At 43.1% G+C, this 8,837-nt stretch overlaps 1 non-coding gene across 1 annotated transcript; it reads left to right on the forward strand.

The window, feature by feature from the left end:
• The first annotated feature begins 7,757 nt into the window (after positions 1–7,757).
• Positions 7,758–7,867, forward strand: LOC132575598 (U6 spliceosomal RNA). Its single transcript, XR_009555691.1, has one exon. It is a non-coding gene; the product is annotated as a U6 spliceosomal RNA (small nuclear RNA).
• The last annotated feature ends 970 nt before the right edge of the window (positions 7,868–8,837 follow it).

The raw sequence follows: 8,837 nt of genomic DNA on the forward strand, positions 1-8,837 counted from the left end.
TGCAGGGATTGAAACTGGGACTTTTTGCATACATAGTAGATGTCCCAACCCCTGCCCCACAGCCCCTCCCCTCAGAATTGCCATGCATATTAATGAAACTCTTTTGACTTTCCTTAAAATCTGGAGATCAAATTTTAGCCTAGCCTAGAATGGTCTAAATAATTATTGTCCATAACTGTAGAATATGGTGGGAAGTGGCACCGTTCTGACTGGTGTGTCTGCCTGCGTGCGCCTTCACTAGACAAGGCAGAGGAAGCATCTTTAACCACTTGCCACGTTTGCATTTCTGAAAAAGAAATGTAGGCTGAACTGTTGCAAGCCAGGGGAAGGACGAAGGTGGTGGTGGGTGGTGGTTTGTAGCTGTACATATGAACATATGAAGCTGCCTTATACTGAATCAGACCCTTGGTCCATCAAAGTCAGTATTGTCTTCTCAGACTGGCAGCGGCTCTCCAGGGTATCAAGCTGAGGGTTTTCACACCTATTTGCCTGGACCCTTTTTTTGGAGATGCCAGGGATTGAACCTGGGACCTTCTGCTTACCAAGCAGATGCTCTACCACTGAGCCACCGTCCCTCCCAATGAACATATGAAGCTGCCTTATACTGAATCAGACCCTTGGTCCATCAAAGTCAGTATTGTCTACTCAGACTGGCAGCGGCTCTCCAGGGTCTCGAGCTGAGGTTTTTCATGCCTATTTGCCTGGACCCTTTTTAGCGGGAGATGCCAAGGATTGAACCTGGGACCTTCTGCTTACCATGCAGATGCTCTACCACTGAGCCACTGTCCCTCCCCTGATGAACCTGATCAATCTGTAGCCAAGGATGAACCTGATCAATCATGAGCAGAAGTGTCTAGTAGGTCATGAGCAGAACATGAGGCTGGGGATGATGAGACTGACCAAGAGAGAGATCTTGGGGTCTTGGTAGATAACTCACTGAAAATGTCAAGACAGTGTGCATTTGCAATAAAAAAAGGCCAACGCCATGCTGGGAATTATTAGGAAGGGAACTGAAAACAAATCAGCCAGTATCATAATGCCCCTGTATAAATCGATGGTGCGGTCTCATTTGGAGTACTGTGTGCAGTTCTGGTCGCCGCACCTCAAAAAGGATATTATAGCATTGGAGAAAGTCCAGAAAAGGGCAACTAGAATGATTAAAGGGCTGGAACACTTTCTTTATGAAGAAAGGTTGAAACGCTTGGGACTCTTTAGCTTGGAGAAACGTCGACTGTGGGGTGACATGATAGAGGTTTACAAGATAATGCATGGGATGGAGAAAGCAGAGAAAGAAGTCCTTTTCTCCCTTTCTCACAATACAAGAACTCGTGGGCATTCGATGAAATTGCTGAGCAGACAGGTTAAAACGGATAAAAGGAAGTACTTCTTCACCCAAAGGGTGATTAACATGTGGAATTCACTGCCACAGGAGGTGGTGGTGGCCACAAGCATAGCCACCTTCAAGAGGGGGTTAGATAAAAATATGGAGCAGAGGTCCATCAGTGTATATTAGCCACAGTGTGTGTGTGTGTGTATAAATAAATTTTTGGCCACTGGCCTGATCTAACATGGCTTCTCTTATGTTCTTATGTAGTGAAGCCTGGGCAAGATATAGTGGATCAAGGAGTAGGAGGTCATAGCAGGAATTTAAAAGACCAATCTTAAGCAGGTCTCCCTGGAAGTAAGTCCCATTTTATGCTATGTAGCTTAATCCTAGGAAACAAAGTTCTTAGGATCACAGCCCTGGTTTATGTGGGGAACAGAAAACTGGGGACCCGATCAGATGACATGTTTTAAGAGCATTTAAAGTGACGGTGTTAATACTGGCGAGTGTCATCCAGACATCACAGCTATCACCTGCCTCGGCTCCGTGGTTGAGTGTTCACACTTCCCGTCGTGTAACCACAGAGTGTGCACTCAGGCGCCACGTTTTAAAGAGTTTTTGCTGTTTGTGCATGTGCATAAGTGGTCGATCGCAGCTCTTTCCCCTCTGAATGCATATGCGCACAGTTTGAGCATGCAACATAGTGATCAGACATCTGGAAATGCATGACAAGACTACTTGAATCAGCCACCACCAGACTTTCTTTGATGTCAGCAAAGCTGGACTGAAGACAAGTGGCCTAACAGTGAGGAATGTTATACAGATGTGGTTGTCTGGACGCACTTGTAGAATCCAATAAGGAGACGTTATGACACCAGAATTAATAGCTCATCTGCCTGCAGCCTAAGTTTGAATTCTGTTTTTCAGACTTTAACATTTACCTGTCAGAAGGCGGCTTAAGATCAGATGAGTAAAACCATAGCTTGATTCTGGTGGGATATCTTATCAGTTTCAGTTATGTACGTGGCAAGTAAGATAAAATGTGGCCAAAGTGGCTCATATAGCATTACCCCGCTTTCCTCTCCAGTGGGACTTAAAATAACTTCCAGGCTTCTTCTGGCCCATTTTATCCTCACAATAATTTTATCCTCACAACAACCCTGTGAAAAAGGTGAGGCTGAGAGTGGTTTGTGACTGGCCCCCCTACACCCTCACCCAGCCAGCTTCCTTGGCAGAGTGGGAATTCGAATCTCGGGCCTCCTGACCCTCATTTGATGCTCGAACCACCTCCCTGGCTCTCCTTGCACCCTGTGGACAGGAAATGCACTCACTTTGGGGGAAGAGTCAAATATGCAATGCGATGGGTTGTTAGATTAAAAACAAAAAGAGGTGACTGTTATTGTAGAGAGATCAAGATGGACAGTCGGGTGTTAGTCTGTGTGTAGCAGTGGGAAAGAGCGAGAGTTCAGCAACACCTTAAACACTAACAAAATTTGTGGCAGGGGAGGAGCCTTTGTGAGTGAGTCACTCTTGCTTTTTCGTAGGAAAATGTTTTTGTTATCGCAGAAGTCCCATTGTCTGCAGTAGTTACACAGGGCATTAGTGACTGGCAGTGGATTAATTGCGAAATGCGTAGGATGTGTCGAGTTGGGTGTTTCAGTGAAAAATTTAGCTCACTAATGATTTTGAGGGACACGAGAGGAGCAATTTTATTTCATTAGCTAATGCCAACTGGCATCTTTTTCAACTGCCATAATGATGTTGTGTCAGCTCATTTCAAAACAGAACTTGTGGAAGTATGGGGGAAATGAGGAATTGCTGCAACGGTAATACACTGAAGAGTGTGGTATTGTTTGCTGTTGGATTAATTTTGCATTGTGGATTCTAGCGGATTCTGTGGCGTTATATATCAGAAGGTCCCTCTTTTCCCCAAACCCTACCCTCCCTGGGCTCCACCCCCAAAAGTTCCAGGTATTTCCCAACCCAGAGTTGGCAACTGGAGATGGAAGGGCTGATCCTTCTGCATGCAAAGCAGAGCCATGGTGTGTTGCCAAGAGGCAAATGGCTCTTTTTCCTCTAGGGATTTCAAAAGCAGTGAAGGGAAACAGTTTTATCCTTCATAAAGTACCAGAGAATAATAAGGTGCTCTACTTTAAAGTTTTAATGTTTAAGTGTTTTACATAATTTTAAATTGTAGTTTTATTGGTTAAATTGTAAAAATGTATGTTGTTAGCCGCCCTGAGTCTGCTTGTGGAGAGGGCGGGATAGAAATTTAAATAAATAAATAAATAAATACATACATACATACATACCCACATCCCTTTCAGCTGTGAGAACCTCAATAACAACAATGGGTCAATTCCTGGGGGTCAGCCAAGGTGCTCAGCACCACTTTGCATCCTGGTCTGAGCTGAAGTTCCAAAGGAAAAAAGTACCCCCCTTAATTTATACTGTGGGGATAGGGGGTGACAATCCCATGCCTAGCCTTGAGCTGACATCTGCTCCAAGGCCGAGAGATGAGGCATCCCCCACATTCCAACACTCTCCCCTCACTCCCAAATGTGCCCCTTACAAAGGTTCAAGGACCACCCCCCCCCCAACACTGGCAGCATTAACCCTTTCCTGCCTGGTGTTGTCACAGAGCAATCTTAGCACAGAGGGAGAAACTTTTGATTCACCACCCCTATTCTCCTCAGATTACAAATGTCTTCCCCACATGGCCTCACCCCAGAGCAGCTCAGTCTGGGAACTGGAAGAAAGAAGATGTGAGGCTATGTTTGAAAAAGCAGGATCAGAACTATTAGGATATTTGATTAATATACAGGAGTCTTGGTCAGTCATAGAAGACTGATACTGGATGCAGTAAAGAAATCTCCTGAGAAGTATATCAGGGGGGAAATGTAAATTTACATATATTCAAGTAGATTCAGTTCAGGTTGCAGTCAAAAGGACAGAAAGAAGCTTAATCTAAAGAGTACTTTCCCTATCACAAATGGCCAGCTTGTCCAGCATCAGGTGTGTGGGAGTATGAGGGCACTGTAGTTACAGGAGAAACCTGCAGAGACATCTCTCTCCCTGGAAGGCCATATAGAGCGAGTGAAGGGACAAAGGGATAGAGGAGGAGTCAGAGGGCAGCTCCCAGGTTAAGACAAAGAGAGGCCTTCCATTCAAGGAGAACACCTATACTACTTTAGAGTGATATAGCACCCCCCCCCTCCACCCCATGCTCGGGCATGCTGAGTGTTCACTCCAACAAGAACTAGGAATGCTGAGAACTTTGGCACAAAGATGATCACCAGGCCAATGTACCTTGCTTGAGCTTGTCGCAGAAGCAAGTGACTGTCCGGACAACATGTTAGAAATTTCATCTTGCATCTTGAGCAGAGAGAGATAGTCATGTTGACCTGCTTTGCACGTTCATAAGAGTTCTGAGTGGACAATACTGACTTTGATGGACCAAAGGTCTGATTCAGTATAAGGCAGCTTCATAAGATCCCTTTGTGCTACAGGACTCAGTTGTTGAAAACTCTGTTGAAATGGCAGGTGCCTTTTTTTGCACCTGGATAGTCAGCCTCTTCCGTTAGATTGCAAAATTCCCTAGGTTCATGGACAGACACTGGAAGTGTCTAAAGGTGTTTTGGGAGGGCACTACGGCTCAGTGGCTGAGTGTCAGTTTGGCATGCAGGAGGCTTCAGGCTCAATCCCTGTCAAGCCCCGAGATTCCCAATAATGAAGTCCTTTGTTTTGTTTCAAATAGACTGGTTTATTTAGGAATTCAAAGGTGCTTGGAAATACTGAGATACCAGAGGTTACGTGGTGCTACATTGGGTATCATAAAATGTTACAAAAGGCACTTCGTTCAAATCTAAGGTTCAAAGGGTACAGCAGTGACTATCCATTTTACTACAAAAGCATTCTCACACCACAGCGTGAACTGATAAGGAGCCTGTGAATTTTAAGGAGTGCATCTTTCAGACACAGCAGGCCTTTCCCAGTAACATAAACATTCTTTTGCCAGATGGTGTGGTGTACGTGATTTCTGGGTTGTAAAAAATGGAGGAGAACCAGAGTATTAGCCTGACATTTGTTCAGCCATCTTATAAAACAACTGAGCTTCACAATTCGTGGCATTGAATTAGGGACCAAATGGTTAAGGAAAACAGAATGTAAGGCCCAGTAGTTCTGTGTCTAAAACTGAAGCATAAATATTATCAAACATAATAAAATATAAATGCATCTATTACAAATTCAATTTAAAAAAACAAATATAAGCCCAAGTAATAGCCTCAGTTTAGAGTAAAATCATACATAAATCCTGAAGATAGGTCATAATTATAATTATAGTATGGCAGTGCGTGTAGTATAGCCAGGAGATCCTAAGATTGTCTGGCAGCCAGAAGGTGAACTCTTTTATGCATCATGAGGTGGTGAGCTAGACTTGTTTTTTAAGGCAAGAGATGTTTCAGAGCTGGTTTCCCATTGCCTGCCTCTGCATCACAGCAGCCCTGGTACTCCTTTGGGGTCAGCCCTCCAAATAATAGATAGATCAAATATGTTTCAGGCAACTGGATTTCCTCAGTGATCAATGTTGTTACAGAATGGTTCCAGGCACTGCAGTTGCTGAGTTGGTGGGCCCCCTTTCCCTATCACAAATGCTCTATTTACTATAATTGACAAGACAGGCTTAATGCCTGAAACTTGGACCAAAGCTATTGTAGTCCCATTTTTTTTAAAAGGTGACTGGCAGGTTCCAAGTAATTACAGGGCGCTTAGCCTCCTGTCTGTTGTGGGCAAATTGTATGCTCAGTATCTGGCAAATAAACTGAAGAAATGGATGATAGAGCAGCAGGTTTTGGGATCAGAACAAGCTGGCTTTCGCCACAGGAAATCAACTTTGGACCACTGTGTTGTGTTAAGCCATCTAGTGATCAAATATAGTAAAGAGAAGGGTTCCAAGCTGTTTGCAGCCTTTCTCGATCTGAAGCGAGCTTTTGACACTGTCCTGAGAGATCTTCTTCTTGGGACTTCGGCATTGATGAGAGATTGTTTTTCTTGATTAGGAAGCTACATCTCAATACTACCCACCAAGTAAGATGCTTCAAGGAGGAGGATTTAAAACCCAAGATTCCAATAAACATAGGAGCAAAACAAGGCTGTATTCTTGCCCCCGTATTATTTAACCTTTTTGTGAATGATTTAGATTCCTTTTTGAAAACCACTGATGGCCACAGTCCCAAACTGGGGGTGATCCAGCTCTCATCACTGCTCTGCACAGACGGCGCTGTGCTTCTCTCCTTGTCGCAAGTTGGGATGAAAAGGCTCTTAGTCCACTTTTTCAACTGTGAATTAAACAAACCAAACCTAAATTTTGAAAAATCTAAAATCATCGCCTTTTAGAATGTGTGGAAGCCAGATAAATAGAATGTAAGAAGTAATTGGATTGAGCAGGTTCCAAGCTTCAAATATCTGGGAGTAGACTTCCATCATAGCTCCAGATGGGTTCCCATAAAAAAGGTAATGATTAAATCTGTGAACAGCAACATACTGGCAATTACCTGCTTCTCTCATATTAAGGGTAATCAATATGTTCCTGCTTCCCTAGGGCCTTGAACCATAAGATCAGTGCCAAATTGATGTACGGGATCCCAATTTGGATTACAGCCATCAAGAAGGATATAGAAAAAGTTCAATCTAAATCCTTGCAAAAAGTACTAGGCCTTCCCCCATATGTATCCTATGTGACCGTATGTCTGGAGACTAATCAAAGACTCCTAGAGATGAAAGCATAGACTGTAACAATCAAATTTTGGCTCAGTTTACACTTCCGATCAAGCCCTGGTTCTCTTATTTCAGAAATGCTTGTCGAGTCCCAGTCTTCTGCTTGGTTGCTTTATATATAGAGGAAGATCTCCCAAATAGGGGTTAGTTTTGGGGAATTCCTTCTCCTGCCAGAAAGGTCAGCCTTTGGTTTGATTAAACAAAGACTGTTGGACATTGAACCAATCAATCAATCAACATTTTATTTATATCCCGCCCTCCCCGCCGAAGCAGGCTCAGGGCAGCTAACAGCATCAAATACAGTAAATTATATAATAAATATTTTAAAAAACGTAACTAATTTAAACATTTTAATTTAAAATTTCTAAAATTAACATTCTGGTGCTATTTCAGCATGATGGTGAAAGTCATTTAGGCGAGTCCCTCTGTCATTTTAATCGGTGAAGGCCATCCCAAAAAGGATGGTCTTGCAGGCCCTGCAAAACTGTTCAAAATTCCGCAGGGCCCACACTTCTTCCGGGAACTGGTTCCATAGGTGTGGGGCTACAATAGAGAAGGCCCGCATGCGAGTGCTCTGCAGTTTTGCCTCCAAGAGCTGATTAGCCATGCCACCGGCAGATGCTCCCTTGAAGGTAGGTAGGGATTCCTCCCCAAGGTGTTCATTTCGGCAGCACATATACTAAAATTGGAACGATACGGAGAAGATTAGCATGGCCCCTGCGCAAGGGATTCCTCCTCCAGCATCTATAGCAGAATATTTCCTTTGTTTAACTGCTCCACATTATCGAAGAGCCTTTATGTTAGTCTGTTTTAATGTGTTACCTTTGGCTGTATTGGTTGGGAGGTTTCATAAAATCCCATACGCTGGTAGATGATGCGCTTGTGGTGCTAATGAAATAGAAAGCTTGGATCATATCCTCTTGCTTTGCACTTATTATTGTGATCTCCGAGCCTTGTATTTGGAGCCTTTACTGAGAAACCAAGAAAATCGACCTAATGAGCAAAAGGTATTTGTTCTGCTTTCTAAATGTCATGTGGTGACTATGGAAAGGGTGGTCAAATTTTTGTGTCTGGCCTCCAAGGGGAGAGACTGTATTAATAAGGGTTAATGATTTCTCCTGTTTTCTTGCTTGTTTGTGGTGTTGCGGTATGCCATTAAAGATGGTTGTTAGTGTTACAATAATAGTGTCATTTCTTAAACCCAGACCAAAGTAAAATTGTTTTATTTATTTAGAGTCAATATCTGTGACCTAAGGCAGAGGTATAAATCAGAGGCCTCATTTTAGATAACTTGCTGCCATGGTGAGGCACACTTCCCTTGAATAATGGTTCTGTTGCGGACCTTTCTTTTCTGATCTTAAAAAAAAAATCATAATGCAGTCTGGAGCTAATGGGAATGTAATCAGGGGTCATTTTTTTTGAAAAAGAGGTGCCAGAGCTCATTAGCTCGGCTCATTAGCATAACTCATTTGCATATGCCCTACACCCCTGACATCACCAGAAGGTGTACTAAATTACATCAGCTCAGCATCTTCCTTAAAATGCTTCTGGAATTAGAATTGTCATAATTCTAAAGGGGTGTCCCCATGTGACTCTTACTCCCATCATACTTTTTAAATGACTTTCTCTTATGTGGCCGCAGTGGCATGATGAAGATTTCCATCTGTCTCCTTTATATGTTTTAGTTATTTTCCCATTTTTTGTGTGGGGGGGATATTAGAAAGTTTGTCAAAAA

Source organism: Heteronotia binoei, chromosome 7 (assembly GCF_032191835.1).
Source record: "Heteronotia binoei isolate CCM8104 ecotype False Entrance Well chromosome 7, APGP_CSIRO_Hbin_v1, whole genome shotgun sequence".
Lineage (NCBI taxonomy): Eukaryota > Metazoa > Chordata > Lepidosauria > Squamata > Gekkonidae > Heteronotia > Heteronotia binoei.